Raw genomic sequence first — 15,189 nt, 5'->3', positions numbered from 1 at the left:
GTAATAGATTAGATTACTGTTCTACTTATTACACAAAAGCCTGTAAGTCACCGACACAGATAATGGTATAAGTTGAAGAGGAACACAACATTAATGAGACAGGGAGCTCATATGCTCATTAGATTTGAGTATATTGGAAAGAGCAACAACAGTATGTTAAGGATTGGCAGAATTACATTCAGTGTCAATCAATATCGATGTGGCATTTTTGTTAATGAATAATTAGTATAAATAATGCTGACTTCATTTTAAATATCCTAAGTACTGAAGAAGATAGTAGAATCAATGGTGGGAAGCAGATGGATCTTTTAATTTATTTCTCAATTACAGCTGACACATTAGTTACAGCAATTTTCATGTCATTTATTTTTTATGGTCTATTTTACAGCTGTGTTTATTGTTGTAATAAATAAATACATATATCCTCTTGTTAGAGCAGCAGTGGAAATTTCTTACACCCAAATCCTCACACACTCATGTGACACAAACACCCCAAATGGAACACCAATAAGAGGATGTTTCCGTAATGGAAGAATAAAGTCTCTTCGTGGTTAAAGCTGAAGAATGCAAAATGCAGTCATAGAAAAGGGCAACATTTTTTAATTGTTCACAGGGCTGTTAATACTTGAGAAGATTTTACATCTCACAAGTTTTTTGAAGAATACATACACATTTATAAATCTGCATGTGTGTTTCCCAGCAACAAGTGAGTGTTGCAAACTGTCATCCAGTTAGGTAAGTCATTACCTCCAATTTTGATCCTCCCTACCACCAGCAGGGTCTAACAGGCTGAGGGGAAATATCCACACCAACCTGATATTTTATAGCTTCATTCATTGCATTAGGAGAATGGGGGTCTTTATTTGCAGGTAAACAGCTAGATGGTTTTGTTTTCTCAGAGACTCCCTGTTAGAGTAGGGCAGGAAAGCTTGGATGAATCAGTCAAGCAGCACAGACTTATTGAACACCTAAAATTTCTCTCCTACTGCTACTACTGGGGTCTCATCTGATCTACTTGTATCCTGTGTTGACAGGGACTTATAGAGATAGCAGTGCAATTTGGAAAACATATTCCTTGGTTATTTGACTGTACTATTAAAACCTGCAACCATGTGGGTGTTCTACCTGTTTATTATATTCCTCAGTTGTTATCACTTTGAGTAATTTTCCACTTGGATCTCCTTTTGTCTATGATTTTTGTCCTTAAAAAGTCTTTGCAAACTGAACTTTAGCAACTATTAAGGACTTCAACTATCTGAGTCAGATAGAGATAGAGATTAAAATCCTAATTATTCCAGAGATTAGATATATGACCTCAGGGAACTCACCTAAATTTTTTGTGCCTTAGTTTCCTCTTTCAAATTATGAGCATAAAAATTGTATCTATCTCATAGGAGAGTGAGATGACATGAGATACTACAAGGGACTTCACAAGGTTCTTGGCATATACTATGTGTTGTAGTATTACATATTTTTATTACATGTAATTGTAGTGTAATTTATTAACGCCGAAATAGGGATACAGAAGTTGCTGCTATAAGAGCACAATATGCAGATGCCTTTTAAAATGGTGGTTTCTGAATGAACACTTAATGAGCAGGAGAAATCATATTCCTTTTTAAACTGTGTGACTTTGGACAACTTGCTTCAGCTCTCTGAGCCTCAGTTTCTCTTCTCTGTAAAATGGGTGACACCAAACCACAGAGCTGATGTGAAGACTACATCAGCTAATGCATGCATAGCACCCTGCATGTGGTAGGCACTCAATAAATGCTGATTGAATGAAAGTCTGAATTCATTTTGATTCTATTACTGGCACTGTATTCATTTTACAGGTGAGCAAATTTAAGTCCAGAGAGGTGAATTGCTCTAAGATCTCACAGCTAGTAAGTGACAGAGCTAGAACCCAAACCCAGGCATTCCAAAGACCTCCACTTTCAGAATCTGCCCACCTGTCTTGAGTTTTTGACAAACTTTAGTAACTCTATACTGATTCATATATGCAGTTATACTGTGAAGAAGAACATGAGTCACATCTGAGAAATCAGTAAGTTAAGCAGCCCTTTTTGTACCTCCCTGCATCTCACATCCCAGTGCAACGAACTGATGGTATAACTTCCAATTTCAAGCAGTGGCTGAGCTCTTACAATGTAGAAGCCATTACAGTAGGCACTGGGTCTCACATAAACATGAATTACACCTAATATCATCTCTCAAGACAATCTGTTTAGTACATTTACTTTTTTGTGTGTGTATGCATACTTTGTGTGCATATGTATATTTTTCTATGAATTTATAGCTTATTTATAAGTATTATTCATTAAAGAGCACTCCAAAATATTTAAAAGACCATTTAAAAAATGTCCAGTTACCGAGACAAAACATTCAAGAAACCAGCCAAAATAACACCACTACCAAGGACAAGAAAGAAAAGGCCATTTGCACAAATCATAGCTGAAGTTTAGGATTTAAACAAAAAGAAGAGGAAGAGAAAGAAAGAAGAGAAGGAGGAGGAGAAAACTGAAATATAATGATGGAGAGTAAAAAAACAATTGATCAGAAAATTAAAGCTTAGAGAAGGTATTCTCACAAGGTAAAAAGATAAAGTGAAATTCCTGAGAATCAAAACAAAAAGTGAAATGCAATATTTTACATAGAACTTAAAAGGAGATTACTCACAGAAATATGCATTTGATTATTTTTGTTAAGGGTATTGGACATTCTAACATACACGATTGTTAGGTCTTAAGTTTTTAATTAGAATTTCAGGTGGACTACATATAATTATTCTCTAAGAACTTTTATTAGTTTGTTTTTTTCTTATAAGAAGTATTTTTAAAAAAACTGTTTTAAACAGCACTTGCAAAGATACACATAACTAACACTAGTAAAACAGACCTTTTTGAAGAATGTTTTAGGATCAGAAAGTGACCTGATCAACACAGACGTAGATGTTAACTTTACAGCATTTACACTGTATTGGGGAAGACAACATTGAAAGTAACTAAAAATGTTATAAAAGCTCCGCAGAGGAGTCCCTGAATTTCTATGTATGTGTATAATAGGTGAATGTAACTTTCCATGAGACGATGATATTTTAACAAAGACATGAAGATTGTAAGAGAATATATTAGTGATAAGGGATGGAGAGGGGAAGAAGAGAGGGGATTCTAGTTTTAGGAAATAGTGTGTTCAAAGCCTGTGTGGTAAGAAAGAGCAGGGTATCTAGCAGAAACTAGCCAGTGTGTGTGTGAAGTGTGAAAACTGAGGAGTGTGGAAATAATGCTGAAGATGTGGGGATTGCTGGACATAAAATGAAATAATGCCTGTAACAGGCTTAGTAAAGAAAATGAATAGTGAATATGCTAGTGAATATGCTCACTATTGTTTCTATCATGGACTTAAATATATGGCATCTATTCATAAAAGTCTGGAAAATAACAATCCATCTTCCTTCCATGAAAGTGAGTTGGTTTAAAGAAGGAAAAAGCAAGTAGTTCAAGGCTAAGATAGAGGAGGAAGGGAACATTCTCAATGAGACTTCTGTGCTTCTGGACAATTCTTTGCCAATATTTTATTAATCCTTGAAGACCATCAGGCACCGGCACAAAGTGGGCCCCTCCCAGCCAGCTCTGTGCAGAAAAAGGCTGGAACCAGTCAGCTGTGTCTTAGTATAAGAAATGGGCTCTTTCCAAATATCTATTTTGAATATCCTTGGCTCTTTGAGGAACACAGTTTGTTAATTTCCAATTTCATTGGGCTGAGTCAAGGAGATAAACACATGAAATTGTGATAAGTGATCAGAATTATTTCCAAGTAGGTTTTTATTTTTATTTAACTGTTTTTCTTCTGGACATTGTTGTCTATTTAAAGGACATACTTATTCATTGTGTTAAGGTCTCTGGGTGCGTGATTGCCAAGTACAATGCCTATGCAGTAAATTACATTACTGTGAATTAAAGCAAAATGTAATGATTTCTGAACATGTTTGTTAGGTGTACAGATTGTGTGTTATCTACACAAAGGACTGGGGTGTCATACCAGTGAAAAAGAAATGGAAAGATAACTTTCAAGTCTGTAATTGGAGGACAGAGAACTGCAGGGATTTGAGAGGATGCAGTTTATGATTCAGTGGCTGGGGAAGGAAAGTTAGCAGAAATCTTAATTTTCATTAAGACCAGCTACAACAAATTTACTCAGTTCTTGGTCATGGTGCTTGCTTCTGATCCCTATTTTTGTTGTGTTTGGTGGTGAAAAACCTCACTTTAACACTGACCATTCTGTAAAGGCAGTGTTAGCTTGCAGTGTGCATGCAAATGTCTAGTTAAATTATTCAACAAGTCCACCATTATTCAGAATGAGCAGGAGCGCTCCTGAGAGAAAAGGGGAGACTAGAATCACTGACTTGCACTCTGTAAAACCAACATAATCAAGAGTCAGAAAGTGCCTTTAAGTGAATGCATAGGTGGAAGGAAGGCTCTTTGTTGCTGATGTGAAGAGTTAGGAACCTGTGGCTACTCTGGTGGCCCCCCCAGTATCCATTTCTTCATCCACCTCCTCTTGGCATCTCCACATTCTCATGTAAGCCGTTCTCTAGCTACCTATCAGATTGAATAGTGACATTTGTCAACTACCATCTTACAAGAGGAAACTGCTGTTATTTTGCACCTGTAGCTGCCTTTTGTTTCCCATCATTGCATATAAATTAAACCAGCAGGCGTTTTTTGAAACTGTATATTGGATGCATTGCAAATTCACATTGTGCTGGAGGACCTGGAGCCCCAGAAAAACAATTAGTTTTCACTCCATATGTTTGAATCTTACCTATTCCTCTAGTCATGACTCCTCTATGTGTACTCCCCTAATGCCTCAACTCACAGTTGTCATTTCTGTCTTATTTATTTAAAAAAAACCCAAAACTAATGGCTCCATTTTTGGACACACCTTATAGTATCTTATATTACTATCATGTTATGGAAATCATGGCATTTTTCTGGGTATATATGGATTATTAATCCCAATTATATTCAATGTAAGTCTTAGGAATTCCATAAAGTCAAAGAAACATGTCTTAAAAACAACTATAAAAATTGACTTTTATAGCCACAATTTCATGTGTGTTTTTTAAAAAAATGCTGTGTGCAAGGATGTCTGAATAATTCCATATGAAAGATGAATAGACTGGGGTCCAATATTACACAACCAGCAATAATTTAGAGATTCTGAGTTTAAATGTTTCCACTTTTCTTTAATGGGTTTTATAATTTTATTTCCATCTTTATGTCAAAAACAAGGATTGGCTCATACAGATGCCCAGTAAATACATGGGATTGAATTATGAAATATGCGTGTACATTAAGCTCCACAGCTAATTAATAAGTTCTACTTACTGCACATACAAAGATGGAACAAACCAACCCTGTTTCTTCTGCCATCAAAATGTTTGCAGTCTGATGGAGTCATGTAAATACACAAACTTTAATATTAAATCATAAGTGTAATTAATGGGCATAAAAATGATGTGTGGATTACAGATAAAGGTAGCAATTATCCTACCCACTCAGGAGAATTAACTAAGGCTTTACCAAAGATGTTACAATTCTCCAGGATTTGAAGGATTAGTAGGAGCTTGCCAGATGAATAAAGATAGCTGAACATTTGTTGCAGAAAGAACAGTATGTACAAAATACACAGAATTGAAAAATTGACTATGTGCTATGAGAATCATGAGAATCTTACTGTGCTTTAAGCTTAGTGGCCAGGTGGGGCAGTACTTTATTAGAGGAGACTGGGGAGTTAGATAGGAGCCAGAGGAAAGAAACTATGTTAGGTATTCAATACTTTACATAATTTTTCTTATTAAATTAAGGTCCTAGAATGACAATTTGAGATAAAACACATGATTCTACTTTTTCAGATGGCCAAACTGAGGCCAAGAGGAGTTAAGAATTTGTCTTTTGTGGCGATGCTGATAAGTGGTGGAGTTTTGTTCTCACCTGGGATCCAAGTCAAAAGCTTCCCAGGAGTCTGTTGGCAATGAGGAGGGGATAAACACACCACACAAACATACAAGGAGGCCTAATTGTGTGGTACTTAATAACAATCCTTTAAATTACATAACCCAAAACCAGTAGAATTAAAGTAAAAATATACAAATCCACAATTACAGTTAATGAATTTCATACTTTCTAAATAATGGTAAATGTATTGATAAGATTAAGATTAGATAGAAAACTTGATAAGATTGATAAGATTAAGATAGAAAACTTGAACAGCCCTAATAACCAACCAGTCAAAACTGACATCAAATATTTCATCCAAAAAGAGCATAAATACATGTTCTGTTTAAGTGTACCTGGAACATTTACCTGGATAGTCCATATTCTGGATCATAACATTTTTTCAACTAATTTAAAAGGATTGAATTGAAATTACACAAAGTAACTTCTCTCACCACAATATAATTATAAAATAAAATAAAAAACAACAAAAATATTTGAAAAACCCCCAACTATTTGGGAATTAAACAACACACTGCTAAAGAGAAAGAGTCAAAGAAGAAATCACAAGGCAAATTAGAAAATAAGTTGACTTGAATGAGAATAGAGACAAAATATGTCAACATTTTGTGATACAGCTAAAGCAGTGCTTTATAGGGAAATCTGTATCTTTAATTGTTTATACTGGAAAAGAAGAATGTGCACAAAACAATGATCTAAACTTCCACAATAAGACACTAGAAAATTAAAAGTAAATTAAACCCAAACTAATCACAAGGCATAAAATTATAAAGATAAAGGTAGAAAAAGGAGGGGAAATAAAAGTAGAAGAAAGACAATAATGTCTTCTTCAAAACTAAATAAAATTGACAAACATTTAAACATATTGATAATAAAAAAGGAAGAAAAATTATCAATTTCAAGGATGAAAGAGCTGATAACATTAGGCTCACCATATATTAAAATAATGATATAAATGAATTGATGCCAATAACTTTAAAAACTTACATAAAATAGGAAAACGTTCCTCGAACGACACAAACTACTAACACCTACTTAAGAATACATAATTCAAATTGTTGTATGTTTTTTAAAATGATTAAATTAATAGTTAAAAATATCTCCACAGAGAAAACTGTAGGCATAAATGAAATTATTGGGTAATTCTATTAAACATTTAAGGAAAAAGTGATACCAGGTATACATAAACTCTTCCAGAAAATGGGAGATGAAAAAAAATTTCCAAACTCACTTTATGAAGCCAACATTAACCTGAAACAAAAAAAAGAAAGAAAAGACATAACAAATAAAACTGTATGACAATATCCTTTATAAGCACAAATGCAAACATTTTAAATAAAATTGTAGTAATGTGTTTTTTGGCCGTGCCACGTGGCATGCGGGATCTTAGTTCCCCGGCCAGGGATAGATCCCGTGCCACCTGTAGTGGAAGCATGGAGTCCTAACCACTGGACCACCAGGGATTTCCCAAAAATGTAGTAATTTAAACCCAGAAATATGTAACACTTAATCATAACCATGGATCAGCAGAATTAATATTGTTAAAATGTCTATACTACCCAAAACCATCAATAGATTCAATGAAATACCTATCAAAATTCCCAATGAAATTTTTCACAGAAATAGAATATATTTCCTTGCTATACTGTAAATCCTTCTTGTTTATTTTATAAATAGTGGTGTGTATCTGTTAATGCCATGTCCCTAAATTATCCCTCTCCCTCCTTTCCTCTTTGGTAACCATAAGTTTGTTTTCTATGTCTGTGAGTCTGTTAATATTTTGTAAGTAAGTTCATTTGTATCATATTTTAGATTCCACATATAAGTGATATCATATGATATTTGTATTTTTCTGACTTACTTCACTTGGTATGATCATTTCTACATCCATCCATGTTGCTGCAAATGAGCATAATAATATTGCATACTTTATAAAGCCCACCACAATATCTGCACATGTTAAGGACTCAAAAAAGTTACCATGAATATCTTCTCTATATGACTAAATGGAAGTATGTTACCTTTTTGTTTTTAAATACTGGTACTATATCCCCCTGTATCTATATCATAATTTATTTTTGATGCATGTCTAGCTTGTATTCTTTTTTATGAACAATACTGCAATGAACATCTTTATGCATCTTTTTTGTATGTTTGTCTAGAATTATTCTTAGAACTGGAACTTTGGGGTCAAAGAAGATTCATGTCTCCCCAGTCTCTTGCCAACCATTACTAAAGTCTAGATAGAAAGGTTCTCTGGCTTACTTCAGTTAAATATGCAAGAAGATGACTGTCAGTTCAAATTGACCTACATATGGTCCTTAATGACATGATAGGGAAGGCATATTGACACAGCTGACAGCATATTGGTACAAAGCCTCATACAGGCCACATAAATTTCACCAGCCAGCATCACTCCTGACCATTCATCCCTGGTAGAACATGGAGAAAACCACCCTGAATGATCCCCCAATCCCCAGAATAAGTTGATAATCAGGCTATAATGGACATTACATATATATTTAAATGGAGAAATGAAGGGAAATGGACAATAATGACTATTAGCATTTATTAGATAAAACTAGAAGATTATTCTAGGATCCCCATGAAAGAAGTAGGTGTTTAATGCTCCTGCCTTCAGAGTTAAATACTGCTGCACTTTATCTTTGATGTTTTCTTTAATCTATTAAAATTAACCATCTAGTAACAACCTTTATTTTCTCATTCTCTTTGTCTTATACTCTTGCATTTCTTTCTGTTGATTTGAAAGTTCTCTAGAGTTCTGGACATTTATCTGATCTAATAATTCTGGACAGAGAAGAGGAACCTAAGTCACTAAGTCTAATACAGTCTGGACCCCAGAGAACTCATGGGCTGAAGGTCACATGGTGTTGAAAACTTAAAGCAGAAGTAAGGAACCTTCTGAGAGGCATCTCTCAGTTCATATACTCCAATTATACAAGTCAAGCCCTTATGGGGAACGGAGAGTCCTAGAATTAAAAGGGGTTATAAAATAGTGAAATGAGTTTTTCTCTTTCTTATAAAAATTATATTTAAACTGCTCATTTTCGAGCTAGGCTGAAAATCTCCAAAGACCTCCCTAGTTCCCTTCTTTACTTCAGGCATGTGTCCACTATCCCCCCAAAGAATCACAAGGGTTAATAACCACAGAATATAATATTTAGTCTGAGGCATTTTCCCAGTCTGCTTCTCTCTCTCTCTTAATTATGGCAGATACTGCTGGTTTATAACCTCTCCTTTTTATAATAGAGACCAATTCCCATATAAAAGCTGCACTTGACAGATAGTTTTCTCATTCTCCCAACCTCTTTTGAAGTTAGGATTATAAGCATGCAACCTAATCCAGTGGGCCTGATAGGAAGACTACAGAGGGACTTCTGAGAAAGCTAGTGCAAGGAAATATTCTCCCTCCTGCATTTGGACATATTTGTGTGAGAACATAATGGCTGGAGTAGTGAACATATTGTGTGAGCTGAAGGGACCAAGCCTGGGTGTAAAGGCCAATATGTTGAAGATGGTAAATGGAAAAAGGAAAGCATCTGGGTTTCAGTTGATGTAACTGAACTGCCTGTTTAACCAATTTGGAACTTTCTTCCCCTTATTATATGAGAAAATTTATGCACTAATATTAAGCTACTTTATTTGTATAATTCTCTAATTAGAGATAAATGGATCTAGATATAACACTGAAGCCCCATATATTCCCTGCACAGGACTCTCAACCCCTGTGTCTGACTTACCACATTTTAGTTTAGGATGAAACATAAATTCAGGTTTTGGTTGATCTATAATGGTGTAAAAAATCATGGTAAAATATAAACATGAATAAATATAGACAGAGAAAGGAAGAAAAAGAAAGGAGGGAAGGGTAGAAGGAGAGAAGGAAAGAAGGAGAGAAAGAAAAGAAAGGCAGGAAGGAAGGAAGGAAAGAAAAAGAAATGAAGAAAGAAAGAAAGAAGAAAAGGAAAGAAAGAAAGAAAGAAAGAAAGAAAGAAAGAAAGAAAGAAATAGAAAGAAAGAAAGAAAGAGACAAAGAAAGAAAGGCAGGCAATCTTGAGCACTGTGAGAGGATGGATATGAAACTCCAGTGTCCCACAGGTAGGAAACAAAAACATATCTCATGACCATATAGCATTTCAGGGCCAAAGCCAGCCACACTCATGCTCTGTCTCCACCTGACATTTCAGTCAAGCAAGACACTGTGCCTAAGATATGGATTGTTGTCCAGATAGAATATGAGTAATTTAGACATGGCTAAGCTTAGGGAAACATACTTTGTCTTCCAGGTATCAGAACCAGCACACAAGGGTCTAGAGAACATAATGAGAGTGACATTAACCATACATATTTAAATTGTGGACATAATTTTGGTTTATATATCTTTTTGCTCATCTCCTGTAGAATACAATTGTGGTTCTCAATGATGGTCTGGAATACAGTAGACTCTTTCCCTCTTTGAATTGGTCCTAACCATGATTTTAACACTACGTTTTGATGCTTTAATAAAATTATTACACAATGTCTTCATCCAAATCATTTTATGTACAGCCCCAGGTATTCACAAGTGATATCCCAGTTATATTTGCTAATATTGGCAAACTATTGTTTCCTGGAAGAACATATTTTCCTAGAATTTACCTCTCAGATCCATGTTTCTGATATATCCTTTTTATGATCTCCTCTAGCACCTAAGGCTGTATGCTGCTCAACACACACTCACATACACACACAGTATGTGCACACACGTGTGCATGCACACACTGTCACATGTATATATGCACACACATGACACATGCACGCATAATCACACATGTACAGAAACACTGTAAGAGGGAGATTTCAGCAGTGTTCAGAGTAACGATAATGGAGGCTAAAATATAGGAAAGATGAATTTCTAATAAGTGTATTAATGAGAGCAGACCTCTAAGTTTTAAAATTCTTCTCCAGTCAACTGTTGGAATATGTCATTTGGCTCTTGAAAGGACAATTTTGACTCAGGTTGTGTGACTTCTATATTTTAAAGCCAAATATGATGTTAGATAAATGTTCAGTAACCTGAATGGAGATGTATTCAGAAAAAACAAACTAGAGAAATCTAATACAGAAAAACCCAGAATATTGTTTCTATTAATATTTGGTTAAATAATTCTCATTTAATTAATAACTATAATCAACAGTGTTATATTGACATGGGTCATATTTTAAATTTTTAAATAATTCTGAATCGTGCATCAAATATATTGTACCCAAAGGAATCATCTTAAACAGTACAAACTCTTTAATCTTAAAGGAATTGATTAAGGTACCATCCACAAGTCTTGGGAACAAGAAAATTTTTCTTTGGTTTAGAAAGGACAATTGTAAAAGCAAACTGTAAAACTGAACATAAATGTAGAACTAAATAGAACCTGTAATTTCTCTTATCATATAGTAGGTGTTTAGTGAATGATTGGTAAAAGCTTGAATGAATGACAATAATGTAAATTATGCTACTGTTCTTTAGCCAGTGGAATATTTACTAGGATTTAAAGTTATTGTACACCAGCAAAATGTCTATTTCTGGAGATTTTATTTCAAAATTTGGTTTCTAAGGATGTTTCATTTTGTAAGCACAAGTAAAACAAATAAATCTTACATTTTAGTTATCAGTAAATACTAGTTTTTAGCAAACTACTGAAACTATCTTAAGAGCATGTTCCACTTTTGATTGTTTTGAGTAAAAATAACCAGAAACCATCAAGAAGATTCATTGTTGTCTATTTCCTCATAGAGGATTTATTTGAAAATAGAGTAATTCTTCCCTTTCCTTATGTTCCTGCTAGAATATTATTTTAAAATAATATTGTACAAAAAAAGGATTCTTCTAACTCTTATTTTTCAGAATGACTTGAGATTTTTAAGTATCTAAAACACTCCATGTGGAAAAAGATATCTTACATTGAATTTTACTGAGACACTGTGGTTTCATTACCTGATGAAAAATAAAATACAAGGTAAGTTTGCTTTAGAGAGATTCAGAATCAATCTTATTTTAATGGCAACTGCTCAGTGGCTTACAGAAAATAAATTTATCTTGTTTTGGAACAACAGTAATTACATAATAGAAAATAAGGTTAAGCTTGATTCTAAAGTAAGACAGTGGTACTGCCTAGCTAGCAAAATAACAGAAGAAAACATTCAGCTCAGATCTGTTACATTATTAAACTACTTCCTTTTTGCAAAATTGTTAATATCTGTGGCAGAAAGCGGGGGAATCCTAGGCTGACTTCTGTAGTCAGCAGCCCGGCTGAACAATGAAATTACCTTGCCTCAGAATACGATTTGTTTACTTACATTGTTTGTAGTGCAGATAAGTTTAACTTCTCATTTAAGCTTTAATATTTTTCTATGAAATATGTAAAATATTTTAGAAATTCAACATCTTTTCCTATTTTTTAATAATTCTCAAATAATCAAAAAAATATGAGTCAACATAAATTGCAGAAGCTATAATCTATTCCATTTGCATAACAGCAAAGCTTTATTGAGTTTCAATGGCATTCGTGGCATCATGAAGCCTAGAAACTGAAGATGCATGGAAAACCTGTTCATGAGGGGCATCTAACCCAGTCAGAGGAAAAGGAATATGTGTGGCAAAAGATAAACAGCAATTCCAGGAAATGAGCCCTAAGAGCCAAGTTGAGGAAGAGCTTTTAACTTCTGCTCTGGGGGAAGTGCACTGCCTTGTCCATTGTGTGGGTCCTTGAAGTCTCCAATTTAGGGCACTCATTCCAATTCTTATTTTATCAGAGTAACTATCCTGCTGCATGCTCTTGCATATTTATTTATTTTTGAAATTCCTCTTAGAACTGTGTTTTAGCATCTTGAGCTCCTTCCAAGTAATCATTGTTTAGTCCTGAGAGCCTTAGCTTTTGTCTCTGCAGTACACTTACACGCAAGTTTAGATTACAATCCAAATGAAATTAGCATATTTTTGTGTCTTCTGATCGTGATTGAGCATGAGAATATATTAGAAGAAAGGATAATTACCCTTGAAGGACCGACTAAACCTTAAAAAAATGAAAATTATGTACGAGTGTACATTCATCTATAAGATCCTAGCCGCTCTCAAGAACAAGTAATAAGACATTAAAAAGATTGGGGCCACATAAAATGAACGACCAGGATGAAAATGCCAGCAATTGTGTTTAATATTAAGAGAACTCAACACAATAGTCAATCCAAAGCTTTCTTACTGACTGTGGAAGGAGCCCACTTACTTTGCTAATTTAAACAAAGATAAGGAATGTATGGAGAGGACTGGATAGTTTAATCAGATTCCTACTCCCAAAGCTCTACTTTTCTTTGGGAAATCTTCGTGATTCTGTAAGTCACATCTTGTAAAGATGCTCCTACGTTTATCAGCCTTTAAGGAGTAGGGGTTGATTATACTGTGGGAGATTGCATGATTAATATACTTTGTTGTGTCTTTTATATGAGGAAATAAGGCACAAGTCAATCCATGAGAAAAAGTGGAGAGCAAAGAAAAGAGGAATCTCTTTATCGGTATTTGGGGAAAATGGAAGGATTTTTTTAATAAAAGAAATTAATTTTCAAAACTCTTAAATAAATACATACACACACAGTATTTTATTAAGGACAAGAGTCAATCACATTTACCTCAGAAGTTTTGAACACCTTAGACTTAGGCTGATGCGACTGCTTGGCGATGGCTAGGGACACAGTTTTTCTCTTTCCTTGTTGCCATCCTTCCAGGATAATTTGGAAATTTTTGTTAATAAACTCAACTCCTCTGAAAAAAATGACATTTACTTGTCAAAGCCTATGCTATCTCTCACTTACAACATCTCTCATGTGAAAGAATTTGAGTCTCTTTTGCTCTCAAGTTGGTTGTTTCCATGATTCCATGTTCAAACACAATTAATTCTGCATCTCATTATTTGCAATTATTTGGTATATCCGTTTATCTGGTAGACTCCCTTCTCTCTGCTCTCTCTAAATGATCCCTTTATCATTATGTAGTGTCCTTCCTTGTCTCTTGTAACATTCTTTATTTTAAAGTCTATTTTATCTGATACGAGTATGGCTATCCAGCTTTCTTTTGATTTCTATTTACATGGAATACCTTTTTCCATTCCCTCACTTTCAGTCTGTATGCGTCCCTGAAGTGTATCTCTTATAGACAGCATATATACGGGTCTTATTGTTTTTTTTTTTGGTTTTTTTTTTTGTGGTACGCAGGCCTCTCACTGTTGTGGCCTCTCCCATTGCAGAGCACAGGCTCTGGACACATAGGCTCAGCGGCCGTGGCTCACGGGCCCAGCCACTCCACGGCATGTGGGATCCTCCCAGACCAGGGCACAAACCCATGTCCCCTGCACCGGCAGGCAGACTCTCAACCACTGCTCCACCAGGGAAGCCCGGGTCTTGTTTTTGTATCCATTCAGCCAGTCTGTATGTTTTGATTGGGGTTTTAATCCATTTACATTTAAGATAATTATCGATATGTATGTTCCTATTACCATTTTCTTAGTTGTTTTGGGTTTGTTTTTGTATATCCTTTTCTTCTCTTGTGTTTCCCACTTAAAGTAGTCCCTCTAGCATTTGTTTTAAAGCTGGTTTGGTGGTGCTGAATTCTTTTAGCTTTCGCTTGTGTGTAAAGTTTTTGATTTCTCCCTCGAATCTGAATGAGATCCTTTCCAGGTAGAGTAATCTTGGTTGTAGGTTCTTCCCTTTCATCACTTTAAGTATATTGTGCCACTCCCTTCTGGCTTGCAGTTTCTGCTGATCAATCAGCTGTTAACCTTATGGGAGTTCCCTTGTATTTTATTTGTCCTTTTTCCCTTGTGTTTAATAATTTTTCTTTGTCTTTAATTTTTGTCAATTTGATTACTGTGTCTTGGCATGTTTCTCCTTGGATTTACCCTTCCTGGGACTGTCTGCACTTTCTGGACTTGGGTGGCTATTTCCTTTCCCATGTTGTGGAATTTTTTGACTATATTCTCCTCAAATATCTTCTCAGATCCTTTCTCTCTCTCTTCTCGGACCCCTATAATGCAAATGTTGGTGTCAGAGGTGTTTGATGTTGTCCCAGAGGTCTCTTAGGCTGTCTTCATTTCTTTTCATTCTTCTTTCTTTATTCTGTTCC

General features: G+C 34.9%; 1 protein-coding gene across 1 annotated transcript in view; it reads left to right on the top strand.

Annotated features, from left to right (window-relative positions):
* Positions 1–15,189, top strand: part of LOC307174970 (uncharacterized protein) — an 84,052-nt gene that overhangs the window by 28,642 nt on the left and 40,221 nt on the right. Inside the window, exon 2 of the mRNA XM_079899646.1 lies at positions 11,923–12,034. The gene's annotated coding sequence lies outside the window, so the exon portion shown is untranslated. The remainder of the gene's footprint in view (positions 1–11,922; positions 12,035–15,189) is intronic.

Source organism: Stenella coeruleoalba (genome assembly GCF_951394435.1).
Source record: "Stenella coeruleoalba genome assembly, chromosome: 16".
Taxonomy (NCBI): domain Eukaryota; kingdom Metazoa; phylum Chordata; class Mammalia; order Artiodactyla; family Delphinidae; genus Stenella; species Stenella coeruleoalba.
Note: the sequence above shows the minus strand (reverse complement) of the source record. Positions and strands in the feature narration are given on the sequence as shown.